Raw genomic sequence first — 17,522 nt, forward strand, 5'->3', positions numbered from 1 at the left:
ATAAATCTATATTCCTTAGCATGTGTGGGAGATTTTCAAAACTCTTTATCTCTAAAGTAACAAATTCCTCAGTTTTTCCTCCGAGTTTCAGTATGTTTATTGTTTGACTAAAGCATTACCTTTTGCCCCAAGTGGCAATGCCTTATTCCTTTGCCTTTCGATGTTTCCATGGAATGTCCTCAGAATTGCTTGACTTTCCACCTGATTGATTTTAGAGTTAGTGAAAATGAAAGCCAGCTCTTTGAATTCTTTGGGCTAGTCCAAAAAGACAACCAGAATTTAATGACAAAGTCAGTTCTGTTATTAATTCTAGAACCAGGAACCCACAGACCACCAATGATCTGGGTGGGGTGGATGAAACAAGGATAAGTTAAAATGCCACACATCTCTCTTTCTGTGTTTCGGTTGATTTTTTTTTTTTTAATTGATTAAGACTTCACTTGGTTGCTGTCAACCTCTGAGTTCTAATAAAGATCATTTTTGTCAGGTTCTCCTTGTTTCTGTGGAAGAATAGGCCCTTAGAGTTCCCTACTCTGCCATTTCCAAGAATTCTATGAGTATTTTTAAAAGAAGTTTGGAAATAACTGAGGGAGAAACTTAATAAAATGAAAAGCAGATATGAAGAAAGTAGAGGGGAACAAAGAGATGGAAAATACAAGAGAAGACTCAAGGTGGGGGGTGGGGGTGGAATAAAAACATCTACAATATATGCAAGCTGAGTTCCACGAAGAGTTAGAGAAAGATTAGGATGAGGGCAACATTTATAGATGCAATAGCTGATATCTTTCTCCAGAATTTATAAGAGCTATACAAAGAAACAGCTTCATAATGGGGAAGCCCAATTGATCATAAATAAATTCATACCTGGAAATCACAGGGAAACCCTCTAATATAACACAAAAGACAGAAGATATTTTTAAATTAACTATTAATTTAAAATATCAGACCATTAAATATATGCATATTAGGGATCCATTGCCTATCTTTCATGTCTAGTGTTTCCATTCATCCATTTTTTAGATCTCTTCTTAATTTCTGTTCATTTGCCTGTAGTTTTCTCTTATCTAGTTCTCTAAAGTACTTTTGATTCTATATAATCTCCTCTATATGTTTCATAATTATGTTTTCATTTATGAAATTATTTTTGTCATTTTTTTCCAATTTATTTTCTGCCTTTCCATTTCACACTTCTTTGACATTCTCTTTTCTGAGTTTTTACACTTCTTTTTTACAGTGCTTATATTGGTTATTTATTGCAACAATAATACAGTATAACAAATCATTTCAAAACTCAGTGGTTTAAAACAAATTTATGGGCCAGCATCTCAGTTCTGCTTTTTTGGACCAGGTTAAGATCATTTTACATTTTTGTCTTTGTCATGCTGGCAGGCATACTGGAGTTATGATGGCTCAGCTAAGATGTCTTAATACCTGCTTATGTGATCTCTCATTGTTCAGTAGGCTATCACGAGCTTGTTCTCATAGCAAGGGAAAAAAAGAGCAATTAGAAATGCACAAGAATTTTATTAAGCTTCTGCTGATATCATATTTTTAACTTCTCATTGATTAAAGCAAGTCACTTGGCACAGTTTAGAGCCAGAAAGGGAGGAGACATTATTTAGAACCATTAATGCAATATATACACCACACTAAATAACACTGCTTTGTTATATTCCTTCTGTTTTGAGGTAGTATTTTTCTGAATTTATTTTGTCTGCCAAATGTTTCCCTTCTCACTTTCCATTTTTAGGTTGTTTTCCTTACATAATTGTGCTAAGAAGCCTGTAGTTTTATTACTCATGTTCGTATTTGACTATCCTGCGTTTCTCCTAACCTGTTTTTAACATAAGGATTCTATGAGGGTGGTTGTTTGGGTGGCTTCTTCAGTTTCTTGGGTGGTGGTTGTTTGGGTGGTTTCTTCAATTTCTTAATTTTTGCTACTTTTGATACAATGAAAAGTAGATTTTAATGCATAAACCACTCATATATGGAATAGATAAAATGACTTCCATTTTCCTGACCTAATTTGAATAGAATAAATTTGAAGAATATTTTGCAATATTCAGTACAAGTGAAGACAAACATACCTATGGCAGTGTAATTCTGTTTGCTTGCCTAGAGCCATAGAAATTCATACTATTTTGAACCAGAGTACATGTTCAAGAATGTCCATAACAGCAATGTTTATAATGGCTAAAATATGAAGACAAACAAATTATGAGAGTTTGCTATGAGATACTATGAATAAATACTGTGTATGAAAAACACTGAGTAAAGCCCAGTGAAAAGTAATTACTTGAAAAAAACCTTAAAGATATAGTTTTGAATGAAAGAAGAAAGGCACAGACAGATAATTTCAATCATATGTACATTTAAAAAATTGTAATATTAGATGATATTGTTTCAGTTCATAATCATAATTTTAAAAGCAAAGGTATGAATATCATTAAAGTCAGAGTATTATTTACTTCTGGAGAGGGGAGAGAATAATAATTGGGGATACTGATTATACATGTGGGAGGCTTTAGGGTGCTTGTTATGGTCTATGTTATTGGCCTGGTTTGAGATTATATGAGACTTCATTTTACAAGACTTCTTATGTCTGAGATGCCTATCATATATCAAGACAGAGATATTGAAAATATTTTTTGGATATTTGAGCCTGGAATTTAGAGAAGTCTAATCTGGGGTATAAATTATGTAGTATTCAGTGCTTAGACACAATATAAAGCATAAAGCTAGATGCTGCTGCTGCTGATGAGATATGCAAAATACACGTTCAAGAAATGGTTTCTCTTGGTTTGCATCATGCCCCCCCTCAAAAATTTTATATGTTGACGTATCTCAGAAGGTGCTGTTACTTGGAAATAGGATCAGCGCAGATGTAATTAATTAAAATGTGGTCATACTGGATAGGGTGGACCTCTAACCTATATAGGTTTCCCAGGTGGCAGTGGTGGTAAAGAACCAGCCTGTCAATGCAGGAGACACAAGATGGAGGTTCCATCCCAGGGTCAGGAAGATCCCCTGGAGGGAGGCATGACAATCCACTCCGGTATTCTTGTCTGGGAAATCCCGAGGACAGAGGAACCTGGCAGGCTACAGCCCATAGGATTGCACAGAGTTAGACATGACTGAAGTGACTTAGCACTTACATGAATCCAGTATGATCTGCGTCCCTATAAAAAGGAGACGTTTGGACACAGATGTGTCAGAGGGGAGTGCCACATGAAGGTGGAAGCAGAGATGAGATGATTTTTCTACAAAATATGGAACGCCAGGTTGCGAACCATCAGAACCTAGGACAGAGGGACATATTCTCCTTTCCAGCCCTTGGAGGGAACCAACCCACTGGCAGCTTGATCTCAAACTTCTAGCCTTCAAAACTGTTAGAAAATAAATTTGTTATTTATGCTACCCAATCTCCACTGTTTTGTTAACAGCTGCCCTAGCAAATTAATATATTGTCCAAGGCCAAGACCCAATATTAAAAAGGCTGAAGAAATGAGAAGGAACCAAAACAAAAAAAAAGAAGAAGTAGACAGTGTGATAGGATGAAAACCTACAGATTATGAGGCCCTGGAATCCAAGTGATGAGTTGGGAAGGAAGGATTTGGTCAAGTGTATTAAAGTTGTACATAAAAGAAAGTGTAAGTGTTAGTTGCTCAGTCGTATCCAACTCTTTGCGACTCCATGGACTGTAGCCTGCTAGGCTTCTCTGTCCATGGAATTCTCAAGGCAAGAATTACCAGAGTGGGTGGCCATTCCCTTCTCCAAGGGATCTTCCTAACCTATGGATCAAACCTGGGTCTCCTGCATTGCAGGCAGATTCCTTACAATCTGAGCCACCAGGGAAGTCCTTGAAGTTCTATGAGAACTGAGAATTAACTCTTGGATTTAACAAACTTAAGGCACTGGTGACATGATAAAGTGCATTTGGATGGTGTGGTTGCAGGCAAACACTCCTTCAAGAATATTTAAGCTAGAATAAAAAGAGAAAAACAGAAGAGACCTAGCATTGCCAACTCTCGTGAGGAGATTATAGAGAAGCAGAGAAATGGTACAGTAACTGCTGATTGAATTGAGATTGGAAATGTTTTCTGAACATGGAAGTTAAAAAAAGAGTATGTTAGTACTCACTTGGGAATGATCCAACAGATGTGGATAAATTGAAATTTTAGAGAGTTACTGGGCTCCAGTCATTGAAGGGGCCAAAACAGATAGTATCTAGTGCAGAATTTGGGGAGGCTGCCTTTAGGAACTGGACAATCTTCAAAAAAGGAAGAGAGACTTTAGATAGCAGACATTCAAAGCATATGAATATAGACATGGGAGCCATTGATGGAAATTACTTTTAGATTTAGAACAACTTTTTAGGCTAAATAGGATCTGAGCATTCTAGAATGAATGAGATGGTATCAGAATTTCAAAAGAGTGGGAGAGGTGTGAAAAGTCAATAAAGAGAATAAACAGCTTGTTGTTGTTTAGCTGCTAAGTCATGCCTTACTCTTTTGCAACCCCATGGACTATAGCCCCCCAGGCTCCTCTGTCCATGGGATTTTCCCCGGGGAAAAATACTGGAGTGGGTTGACGTTTCCTTCTCCAGGGGATCTTCTTGAACTAGGGGTCAGACCCGTATCTCCTACATTGGCAGGCGGATTCTTTACCACTGAGTCACCAGGGAAACCCATAAATCATTTAGAGAAATATAAATGAAAGTTCAGCAACATCAAGGGCCCATTTGAAATTAGTGGTCATCAATATATTGTGAGGACATTAAAGATAATTATTAGTTTTCTCACCAGCCATAATCAGCTGGTTTATTCAGCTGGCCTTTCATGAGGGCCAGGTGGAGGGAATAAGAGACCAAAGTGGCAGTCATTGGCATCTTATAGTGGCTGTGGTGAGATATGAACAGCTGGGAAACCAATTTAGAATATATTTTCAGAAACCTCCCATTTGCCAGCAGTGGTGTTCATAGAATTCCTTTGATAAGAGTCTTCCCAGAAAGAATGCTAAATAAATCTTCTTCACTTATCTTTTAATTATGGTAGATTTATCATGAAGAAATCACCACATAATAAGGCACATCTGTTTAAATAATGATTAAAATGTTAGAAAGATATTATAGATCCACATTAGTATAGTAGTAACAAAAATAGTAACTATCAATTGTACTGCAAATTACTGTTAACAATGTGATTTGTTCATATATTATTTCATTTATTTCTTATATCTTTTATGAGAAATTATTGTCTTCATGTTACTTATAAGAAAACTGAGTTTCAGAAAAATTATTTTGAATGATTTGAGGGCAGTTTCTGCATGTCTCTTAATTTCTGCCTGACCATTACCTATTTTTGTTTCTAGAAGTTGCTCAAAAATAGTTTGTTTCTTGCTTGATTACATTCCTTAGTAGCATTTCATTTAATCCCAGCAAAGTGTGGAATTAGCAAATTATATATATAAAAGAAAAAGTTATTAGGAGACATCTTCCTTTCGGGAATGATCATAAAGAATAATAAAAATGTATAAACATGATAAACTTGGGGGATTAGACCAGAAGCAAATATTATGATTATTAGGTAAAATTTTACTTTCTTTTTTTTTTCTTTCTTCACTAAAATTGATTAGTGTTCACTTTTTACTCCCATATTCTACATTACATAAGTCAGAGTTTAGTCATGAATTTAGATAATTGGTAGACAGGATTTAATACAGAGAATTCAATTCTTAACCGAGACCATTGGAAGGGCTGGGTGAGTGAAGGTCAGAAAGAACCACTGCTGGCTTTGGGGAAACCAGTAAACGTGAACTGTCTATGATCTCTCTGCTGTCTGCTGAGCTGAATGACCTGAAGATGGTCAGGCTCCCACTGAAGGTTTCACTTACTACCTGGGTTCATATCAGCTGCTACTGGGAGAGAAAAATGACTTCTGCTTTCTACCTACTTAATTTCACACAAATGCCTATTATTAACATCTAAGCAGGAATTCTGCTGACAAGAACCTGAAAAATGTAGTTTTTACAGATTTTGTTAAATATCAACAACTGTATGTGATTCAGTCCTCCTCCTTGGATCCCTGGTATCTGAGAAATACTTCTGTTAATATTCACATTTAAACCCTTAAAAATAATAAGAGCAACAGCATGTATTCCTTTAACATGATGATGGAGTTGTGTTATATTCTTTCTTCCCCAGTCTAACATTCTTATACAAACAAAGTTGCTTGTCCCTACACCTTACCCTGGGCTTCCCTTGTGGCTCAGCTGGTAAAGAATCTGCCTGCAATGCAGGAGACCTGGGTTCAATCCCTGGGTTTGGGAGATCCCCTGGAGAAGGGAAAGGATCCAGTATTCTGGCCTAGAGAATTCCATGGACTGTATAATCCATGGGGTGGCAGAGAGTCAGACACGACTGAGCTTTCACTTTCACTTTTCACACCTCACGCTGGGTTGGAGGGTAGGGAGAGGAAAGACACGATATCCCATGATTTATTGTATCCATCTCTGTGTTATGATTGCTGTGCTTCCTGTTCAGTTACAGATTACCTTTATATTCTATAATTTAGAAAAAAAGAGAAATAAATATACTATAACATATGTTTTATAAGACAATGTGGGAAGAAAGGAAGAATAAAATGTAAAATTAGTTACTATGTACAAATATAATAGCAATCCAGGAGTTGGAGCTCAAAGTGAAAATAGTTTTTGTGGAAGGGTCCATTGCTTTGCTTCAAATGACTAGTGACTGCATATTGCATCCTATTGGTGATAGCATATTGAGCATCTTTGCATCTTCTGTTTCACAAGGTGCAACTGGCTGAGCCTCTTGTTCTCAAGTCTCCACTGCCTCCAGAGCATTCGCTTACTCTGATCCTCATTCAGATCCTGTGACTTTGGGCCACTTGGCAAACAAACGGCTGGGAGCAACATGCTCAACTCCCAAGACAGCCAAAAAATCTTTTTTCTTTTTAGTGATATGGGGAGTAAAGTAGAGTAATTTTTCTTTGATTTTGGAAGGACGCTTTGGCAAGCCTTTGAAGTCTAAAAACTTTATCAAAGTGGCATGCCTCTGAATTCTGAATTTTTGTGAGGCCAAGCATGTTTTTTATCAAGTCAATTAAGGTATTTGCTACTTTTCCTTTCCACTTTGATGTAGTGGACCAGAGACATGTTCTGTTTATCAACATCCCTGCATTTAATTTGGTTTCTTCTTCTCTGGTATACACCCTCAAAGCCCATTCCTACACATACTCTCTGATTTTCTTTTGATATAAATTGACAAAGCAATTACAATTATTGTGGTTTATACATTCCCTCCTTATAGGTTAAGCTGGAAGGAAACTAATTCTTTAGAATGAATTGGGGTTTAACTTTTGCTCTGAGTAGGTAGGCACTGAAATTTGGTCAGGATAGGTCTTGAAGCCCAGAAAAGGAAATGGCAACCCACTCAAGTTCTTGCCTAGAGAATTCCTTGGACAGAGGAGACTGGCGGGCTACAGTCCATGGGGTTACAAAGAGTTGGAAACAACTGAGTGACTAAGCAGAGCAGAGAGAGGTCTTGAAGGGAATTAACAACCCTTGGAAATAAGCAAATTACATCATGATATGGTCTTCCAGTATAAGGAGACTGATTTCAGACAGATGAGAAAGAAATGGTTTTGTTGGCAGGGGAGACACAATAAAATTTTGAGGTTCAGCCTATTCACAATCCCCAGAATCTACTAAATATCACCATTCTAAATTATTGTGTCACATTTTGTTTTCTTTCATATAAGAGTCCTACAGATTTTGTGAATGACTCTGAATATCAACTAATAATTTAGGACCTTGAATGGTTTACTTAGGTCTTATTTTTAACATTGATCTTGAAGTTCTAGGGGATTAAAGATTTTTTAAAAACCAGTAATAGAATCTTGTTTTTGTCTTGGTCTTGCCTTAAGCCAAAAGTTAAAGTTCTGAATTTGTAAGTTTTTGATAAGCTAGCCAGACAGTCAGAATTAGCCTTCTCATAGTACTTATATGCCTTATTTCCTTGGCTAAGTTCTATTGCAATGATCATTGTGGTCTCCCAAAGTCATATTTTGAAGAAACATTTATTTTCAGGCAACTCCAGACATGCTGGATCCTACTTGTATTTCATTTATTTTAGCACTTATTTCATTATATTTTTCAAATAAGACTGAGTCAGTTAACTAATTCTAGTTTTCCACCACTGAGTCATTTATTTTAGAAAGTTCTGAATCAGTCAAGGCTTTGATGAGGGTAAAAGCAGAAATGACTCTCTGTATCTCAGAGGGGACAGAGGGAATTAGATGCTTACATCTCAAGAGCTAGCAGAACAAAAACCGGGGAGAAGCGCTGCTCTAATGCAGCTAGGAAGAACAAATGTTGCAGGAAATCACTGTTCATGAGTTCAGACTCCTGTAGCACCGAGGCTCAAGAATCTAAGGAGTTTTCTAGGAAACTGCTGAGAGCTTTACACATGCAGTTTGTTCACCCACTTCCTTGAAGCCTTAAAAGGAAGGGAAACATATTTCCTTCTGATTTTTGAATTTAAAAACTTTATTTTTCTGTTGCAATATAAAATAAGACCCTGCTGGCAAAGGATTCTGGGGAAAAGTTTTTAGGTTTCCGGACTCTGTGGCGTGGGAGATAGTTCGATGGCTCAGAACAGCAATACATACATGTTGTTGTTGTTTAGTCACTAAGTCATGTCCAGCTCTTTTGTGACCCCATGACTATTGCCTGCCAGGCTCCTATGTTCATGGGATTTCCCAGGCAAGAATACTGGAGTGGGTTGCCATTTCCTTCTCCAGAAGATCTTTCCAACCCAGAGGTGAAATGACATCTCCCGCATTGGCAGGTGGATTCCTTACTACTGAGCCACCAGGGAAGCCCAATGTATATATAAAACCTACAAAACTAGTACTTTTAACAAAGCTTTGCATCAGTGTCACTCACATCAGTATTTTTCATATATCATCTGACAGTATCTCTGTGTCTGACATGACAATCCTGTCAAGTAATCACCCTAAAGTATCTCTTTTCTTGACCCACTTTTCTCCATCCCACTCAGTGATTCTAAATCTAGCCATCATCATCTCTCCTTTGGAGGCTACAATAGACTCTTAATTGCTCTCCCCCTTCAAGTATCATTTGCCCCCGGTGTATTCTCACTGAAGTCAGAACAATATTTCAAATCATGAATCTGAAGATGATATTTTGTTGCTCAAAATGTTCCATTTCTCCCCAAGGTTCTTAGGTGAAAGTAAAAACTTATACACATAGTCCATTAAATTTCATTGTTTGGACTTTGCTACTTTTTTCTAGCCCCATCATTGCACAATTTGAATAATGCTCTTCATATGTCATAATATCCTATTCACAGTGACGTGTGAAATTCAAGTTCCTGAATCAACTTTCCTCTTCTCTGATATCATCCCTAATTTACTCTGCTTCTCCTCTCCCCTGATCACTTTTCAGTGTCTGACCAACCCCCCAGCTGTCCACCCATTCTCTGGTTCTGCCCCAGCTGCGCTTGCTCCCTGATGAACCCAGAACCTCAGAAGCACTTGGTGTGTGTGTTAGTCGCTCCAGTCGCTCAGTCATGTCTGACTCTTTGTGACCCCATGGACTGTAGCTCACCAGGCTACTCGGTCCATGGAATTTTCCAGGCAAGGATACTGGAATGGGTTGCCATTCCCTTCTCCCCAGAACCACTTTGAGTTTTGCTAAATTAAGCCATATCACCTGAAAACTTTAATGAGCAAAATGGACTTCACTGCAGATTTTGTCAAGGGGGTATGTGCCACACCACACAGAAAAACAACTTTCAGATTTGTTGTTTGGACACAACGTATTTTCTTTCTTCTGGATGGTCTTCGGGACTTCAAATTTCTAGCCCCATTATTTTGCCCAAATTCAGCTGTGCTCCATCCCCATCTCCTGACTGGCACACCCAAACCCACATTGTTGTTCGGTCGGTCATTCGTGTCCAACTCTGTGACTCCGTGGACTGTAGCATGCCAGGCTTCCCTGTCCTTCACCATCTCCCAGAGTTTGCTGAAACTCATATCCTTTGGGTTAGTGATGCCATCTAATCATCTCACATAAGGCTCAGTAAAATAAAGTCCCACCTAGGTAACAGATCCCAGTCTGCTTAATAGTTGGGGGGAGGTGGGGGATTCAAAATAGCTGATATTAGATCGTGCTTGTACCAGCTAGCGTTTATTGGATAGTTATTATGTATAAGGTACTTTAACCCTGCAAAGTGCAAATTTTCATCCAAATATGTCTTCAGCATTTGGACTCAACTGGTATCTGACTCTCCATGTGCCTATCCGTTTCTCCTTCGGAGAGCTGGCTACATTCATTCCCACTCCATTCACCCCAAAGTCATGAACCTGCGCTTCCTTGATCCTCAATACTACTTCCCAAGCATTGCTGTTTGGCTCATGCAGAAAGCTCCTATCTTTGAAGTTTCACCTTTATTTATCATCCTTTGATATTATCATATGCTGAGACCCTTGGGTACACAGATCACAGTATTTCCTTTTATTTTAAATCCTCACAGCCTCTATAATGACTCAAAGAATATGTGGTCAGCCCACTGGACACCTTATTCTCGTAGATGTTTGACTTCCTGGATCCCAGTTCTCTCAACTTCCACCCTCCTTTAGACAACCATTCCCATGATCTCAGCTAGATTTTATCATCACTTATATTTTTATTACCTCCAATATAATAAATTTCCAAATACTAATCTCTGATCACAGCCTTCATTTATTTTAGCCTCTCACTTCATTACTTTCACTATATAGCATGTATCTTCATCATGGCTTTGAATTTTCAACTCCTCCCTCATTTTTCTCCCATTGCCACTGCTTCAGTTCATTTCCTGTGAATCACAGCCTCCGTGGTGAGTCATATCAACATTTTACTTGAGGTTTACATGTTTGAATTGGTTGTTTGGATAGCTTTTCTGGCTTATATAAATGATTTTTGGCATACGTGCCGTAACAATGTTTGTAACTTTGAGCTCAATCAAGCCATCTATCTCTTCTCCTTAGGATGCTGAGATTTGCTAGAAGAGATCATACATTGATACAGATTGATGCTTCCTCACATTTTTGTTTTTTCTGCACTCACTGGACACTCAGTTCTATTAGCAATCATTTTATTTTTCTTGTTTACCTTCTTGTCACTTCTCATAATACCTCTTCCAAAGAGTAATTTTCATACTTAAACATCTTAGCTGATCTCTTTCTATTTCTCAATTTTCACAATATCTTGCCTCCTTTTCTACAGAGAACATCTAAGCTATCTATCTAAGCTAAGGTGTGAAAATAAGTGCATGCCCCCACATCCTGTGCCACACAGACCTAACTGTCTCAGTGCATATCTAGAGTGACTTAACCCCTTCCTGAGTGGAAGAGATGGTTCCTTTGTCTTTAAAGGTTAATCCCCAGCCCTGGTTCTAAATACCATTTTATTCATCTTTCCTAAGTCATTTGCTCCCCAAAGTATCTCTTTCTCATCGCTTGCCACATCTTCTGCTCCTAGTCTACCCATCATTCTTTTGGAATTATATGCTCTTTTGTGACTTGAGGATTCTGAACCATATTCTCTCTCCATAACATATTCTTTAATATAAACATATTTATTTACACGTTTTTTCCATTAGATTCTAAAGCTTTTAGGGGAAAAAAACTATTTTTTCAAACATTTTGCACTGTGTTTAGAACAGGGTAGTATTCAAATAATACAAATTTATTGAATTTATGAATTTAATGAAAAATTAAGTGAACAAACCCGAGATACAAGATTTTACTCTCATCTTGTTAACAAGTCACTGTTTTTTGGTAACATATTATATCTCTATAGAAACATTTATATTACAGTGGACTATTTTTCTGAAGGATCATATTTTATTTCTAGCATGCATTTAGTTACAATAAAATGTAAGCTGAATGTTCAGTACTATAAGTGAGTTCCACTCTATTGACTTTCACATATTTCATAATTTATCCTCTTTGATACAAATGAATTAGTAAAACTAAATTATTCATGGGGTGCCAGCTGACCCTGTGCTCAACTTATGGTATATAATTAGGTGGTAGTGAGTTCTTTGAAGGAAGCAGAAATTTACCAGTTTATTTAATATTGCCTGCTCACAGTAAGATTATAGGTAGGTATTCATAAAAATCTATTTGAACTTCCTGATATCAAGTGAAAAAGAGGTTACAGCAGAAACAGAAAGTGTTTCCTATGTTTCTCATCCTCTTTTGCCTGGTGATTTATGAATGACCAGGAATCATAATATATTTCCTCTCAGTGGCTCTGGATCTGTATCCTAAAGGATTTATTATGGTTTAAGATGCTGATTGCTTAACATTTCTATTTCACTATAGCATCCAATTAATTATATTGACTTAATTTGCATTATTTGAGAATCTATCACTCCATCTCTGTGACATAACAAATATCATGTACACCCTTGTTTTTGTGGGTGGTACAGATTTACTTTTCCAAATATTAATGCACAAGATCTGTTTTATGTCACTTTTTATGCCATAAATCAAATGTATGTGATTGTGTTTGTTTATAAGATTTCATATTTGATTACATTTTATTAAAAATTTTAGAGACAATTATCCTAAAATGAGAAGGATGACTGAAGGACATTGGAAAATCTCTCTTTCCAAGACCACAGATAAATTTAATCTTGGAAACTCTAAAATACATTCACTGATAGCATGCCATTTATCACATCTAAACAAAAGTCTCAGGTCCCACTGTTAAACCGAATCCTATCTTACTAACACCATGCAGAGGTGTTTTCTCCCTTAGCATACACACCAAATTTGTTATTGATTTTTCCTTCTGCTGATCCTACAGGCACTGTTCCCACTTGTGTCTACTTTTGTTTTTCCAGCCTTCTGCAAACCACATGGGTGATGCATTCGCTGTAGAGCTTAGGTCAATCTCTTGTTAAGTTATTCTTTCTTTTGGTTACTAGGATACTTTTGGACTTTATAAATTCAGCAGTTTTTATGTGTATCCCAAACAGCCAGAAAGACTATCTTCCTTACTTACCTCAGTGTCAAACCCCTGTGGCACCAACCATGTTTCCATTCCAGGTGCTACTGCTTATGCAGAGAACTTTTGCTGAGTGGTGTTTTCATTGTTTTTAGCTCCTTGATTTAGATACAATGGAGAAGGAAATGGCAACCCACTCCAGTATTCTTGCCTAGAGAATCCTGTGGACAGAGGAACCTGGTGGGCTGCCATCTATGGGGTCTCACAGAGACATGACTGAAGCGACTTAGCAGCAGCAGCAGCATTTATATACAAATGTATTAAAGAATAATTCTTATTTTACATGGTCTTATTTTTATTAAATAGATAGGGAAACTGTTTTAATCTTTTATGTTTTTAAAGATACTTCATACATAAGGTTCCTAAAGATGTCTTCTAAATCAATGTGATCACATAGTTGTGATCATGAATTTAATCAATTCATGATTAAAAAAGACCATCATCATAAGAAGACAGAAAATTCCTAAAGTAATTTTTATTTTCCATCTTCAGACATCAGTAGTGTGGAACAGCCTTTTTTATAGTCAGTTTAATTCTTCCCTTTTCATAGTTGAGAAGTATGCTGCTCTAAAAGTTTGCAATAATTTGAGTCAATTTTCAGCACTGAGATTATATTTATGTCAAAGCTTTGTACAACTCTGACACTTGGGGTCTGAAATACATGTGACATTATAGAGTGCTCTGTGAATAAGAGTTTGCATTTACCTCCTCATACAAATGGACTAGACCTAGCAGGGCTGGCAGTGAAAGAAAAAACAATTGCAAAGTCAGGAGGACTGGAAATCCTGCATCTAGTAGACTTGCATTTCTGGGGTAACTGGACTTCACACTCTAGGTCAGGATTCACAGTCAAACACTTCGAAGAAAAATATGTAATAGGTGGAGGAGGGAGAAGGCACCATGGAAAGTATTTCAATTGCATTTTCTTTCTTCTCTCTGTAAGATGTCTTAGACTGAATGACCTAGGATCCAGAAAGCACTACGATAGTCACCTTCACCTCCTGAGTGATCGGGACTGATTTTCTTTTCACTTAACAGAGACTCCAAACGTTGCTTCTAGAAAAGTTTGCGGAAGCTCCTCCTCCAGCACTTCACCCTTTGTCCCCATTTGTACACTCAGTTGTCTAGGATAGAGAGAACTTGGTAGAAGTGACCTGGCAGAATCTACAGTTTTTATATTATTAGATACGGTTGCCACTGTCACTGCAAACATGAATAAAATCTAATGCCAATCCAAGATGCATTAACAAAAACTCCAAGCTGTACTGTCTGAGGTCACTCCAGGTCTAGTTTGAGTGTATTTTGCATAAAGCACAGCATGGACAAAAGATGAAGCCATTGTCACCTCTAATAGCTTTTAGTGTCATTTAGTTATCCAGACATGTACTTTCCCAGTTTATTCTCTGCTCTCTTGTATTTACATTTCTGTCAATCACTCTTTTTCATTTTCTTTACGTTCATTTTATGAGAAAGACTGTCATATGCATTATGCCCATTAAATCTTTAGTGCTAGCAAGCTTCAGGTAAGAATAATTCTCTTAGAAAATTGGAGAAAGTGCAGGCACAATAGACCAACTTCCTTGAAAAATCCTTCTGAGTTTTTCTGAGTGATGTATTTCATGCCATGGAACAGTTCTTTCTAAGGCCTTCCCGCCACCCACAACTTAAAAGTTTAGCTAAAGAAATAGAAATTCTTCCTGAAAAAAAATTTAAACATTAGACAGTGTGGTCAGGACAGTAATAAGGCACCAGACCATATAAGACTTTAATGGCTATGCTAAGGATCCCCTGGAGAAGGAAATGGGAAACCACTCCAGTATTCTTGCTTGGAAAATCCCATGGACAGAGGAGCCTGGTGAGCTATAGTCCATGGGGTCCCAAAGAGTCAGACACAGCTCAGGGACTAAACAGTAAGTGTCAAAGGAGATCCTTGAATCTGTCAATGGGTTTAATGAAAGAAATGTCATCATATTTATGTTTTGAAATAATGTTTTTATGGAGTGGATAATAAAATGCAGCATGGAGAAACTGAAAGAAGGGAAATCCATTTTGAGGCTGTTTCTTTTCAGATAGGAGAAAACTCACAGCTTGATCTAGGGCCATGTGATATGACATAGAGATAAGTGGCTAAAATTGCAAATTAGAAAATAAAAGTTATAGGATATTTTAAAGGAATGAAATAGAGGCTTAGAAAGTAGGATGACTTCTAGGTTTTTGACATGCAAAAATCGTTGTTTAAAAAGATGCCATTCACTTAAGCAGGGAACAAGGAGATCAATTATATCATGGTACCAAGAGTTGAGAATGGAAGTTATAAATTTGGAGTGATTGTCAGTCACATTAATGACAATAGAAGTCCCGGGAAGGAGTAAAACTTCCAGGAAAAAAATGTATTGAAACAACAGCAACAACAAATCATAGGATAGGACATTAATGTATTCTTATACTTATTTTTGTTTGTAAGGTAGAAGACTTGAGTATATTTAAAATGTTAACGTGAAGAATGCAGTTGAGAGAACCTTTAGATGGAAGAAATGATTAATAACAAGGTCCCTTAGAAAATGGAGTGAGTTAAGATACAAACACAGAGGACCGATAAGTGTTACTTCTGCCAATATATAAACATTTTAATTAGTGATTTTTCTGAAGTGTGGAAAAGGTTGCGTTTTTCCCACTTTTTAGTTTTGTGTCATTTGGCAAATTACTCACATTTGCCTTGTAACTTTTTTTCATGGGGAGAGTATATAGGATAAATGAGTTACTGCTTGAAGAATGCTCAGAACAGTCCCAGGCACAAAGTGAAAAATCAGTAAATATCTACTGTTTTTAGAACAATTTTAACATTGTATGGAAAGGTTCCGCATGATTGTTTTATGTAGGGTACAGATGGCTCTAAGAGAAAAGACAGATTTATTAATGCACCCGTGGAGCCCAGCTCAGTGCTTGGAACAGAGTCTTCGATTTATATCTGGTGATCAGAATGTAAATGAGTTTTGCAATTGGCAGGTAAGAAGTGTGCTTTTCAGACACTAGTGAAGGGATGTATGTGACAAATGTACAAACAGTTCTAGGCAGTGAATTATTGCATTCTAAAATAAAGGAGGCAAATTTGTCCAATTAAGAGCCATGGAGGATATAATGAAATATCTTTTATTACATTAGTTTTCAATACTGACAGTAGAAAGGTAAGAGAATCATCCTGTACTCAACAGAATTATGTGCATTATTTCCCAACTGAGGTATGCAAAATTCTGCTAAACCAACAAAAAGGAGCTTTTCTGTAGTCTTTTTAATCAATGTTATGATTGAATCATATTGAAAACAGGGCTTCAATTGACTGTTTAATTGATAAGAGGCCATAAAAGTTGCAAACAATCTCCAGCTAAGGGAAGGTCTTATTGGTACAACATAGATATGAATATGATTATGTTTGATTAAATTAGCTTAAATTAGTTTAAATTAATTGTCACCTTGTTATTCTAAGGATGTTTCATATGGACTTGCTTGTTTATGAGAGAGGCTTATTTATTAAATTCCCTCTTTCCTCTCTAGGATATTCTATGGAAGTTGTTCATAGAAAGCAGTCAACCATATTATCAGAAAGTAGACATGTTTCCACATGGGACTATCTTACTCAGATATTTTGACTTATTTTTAATAGTGTCAATTACCTTAATGTTATGGTCACTGAGATTTTCACTTCATTCATCTGTTGTTTTAGGGAAAAAGCTTGTAGAAACTCTTTTCTAAAATATCCCCGTTTTCCCAGAAATTACCAAGGAAATTGAAGAATAGTAATCTTCTAGGAGTCCTACTGTACATGATAGTAAAAGCCTAACTAGATTAATACATATAATACATATGTATACATATATTAATTGTACATATGCATATGTTAATACCTACAAGCATGATAAGTCTCTTCAGTCGTGTCCGATTCTTTGCAAACCTATGGCCTGTAGCCTGCCAGGTTCCTCTGTCCCTGGGATTCTCCAGGCACGAATACTGGAGTGGGTTGCCATCTCCTCCTCCAGGGGATCTTCCTGACCCAGGGAGCAAACCCCCATCTTCTGTGGCTCCTGCATTGCAGGTGGATTTTTTTACCACTGAGCCATCAGAGAAGTCCCAATACCCATATACATATGTCTTCATCAGCAGGTCCATGTATGCACAATAGCTGAAAGCAATGGTAGGATAAACACAGTATTTATAAGCTTTTGCTTACAAATGAGAGTTCTCTGAGACCTACCAGGGACTATAGTTTAGTGTTACATTGGATGACACTTACCTATAATTACAGTAATATAAAACAAGTTTCTATTTTTCAGAAGAATTTAAAGGTCAAATTATGATTCTTTATTCTTGAAGTTTCCCTACTGTTTTGGTCCAACTGCATCTAATTGCCAAAAGTTAATGTA

Source organism: Oryx dammah, unplaced genomic scaffold (assembly GCF_014754425.2).
Source record: "Oryx dammah isolate SB20612 unplaced genomic scaffold, SCBI_Odam_1.1 HiC_scaffold_22, whole genome shotgun sequence".
Taxonomy (NCBI): domain Eukaryota; kingdom Metazoa; phylum Chordata; class Mammalia; order Artiodactyla; family Bovidae; genus Oryx; species Oryx dammah.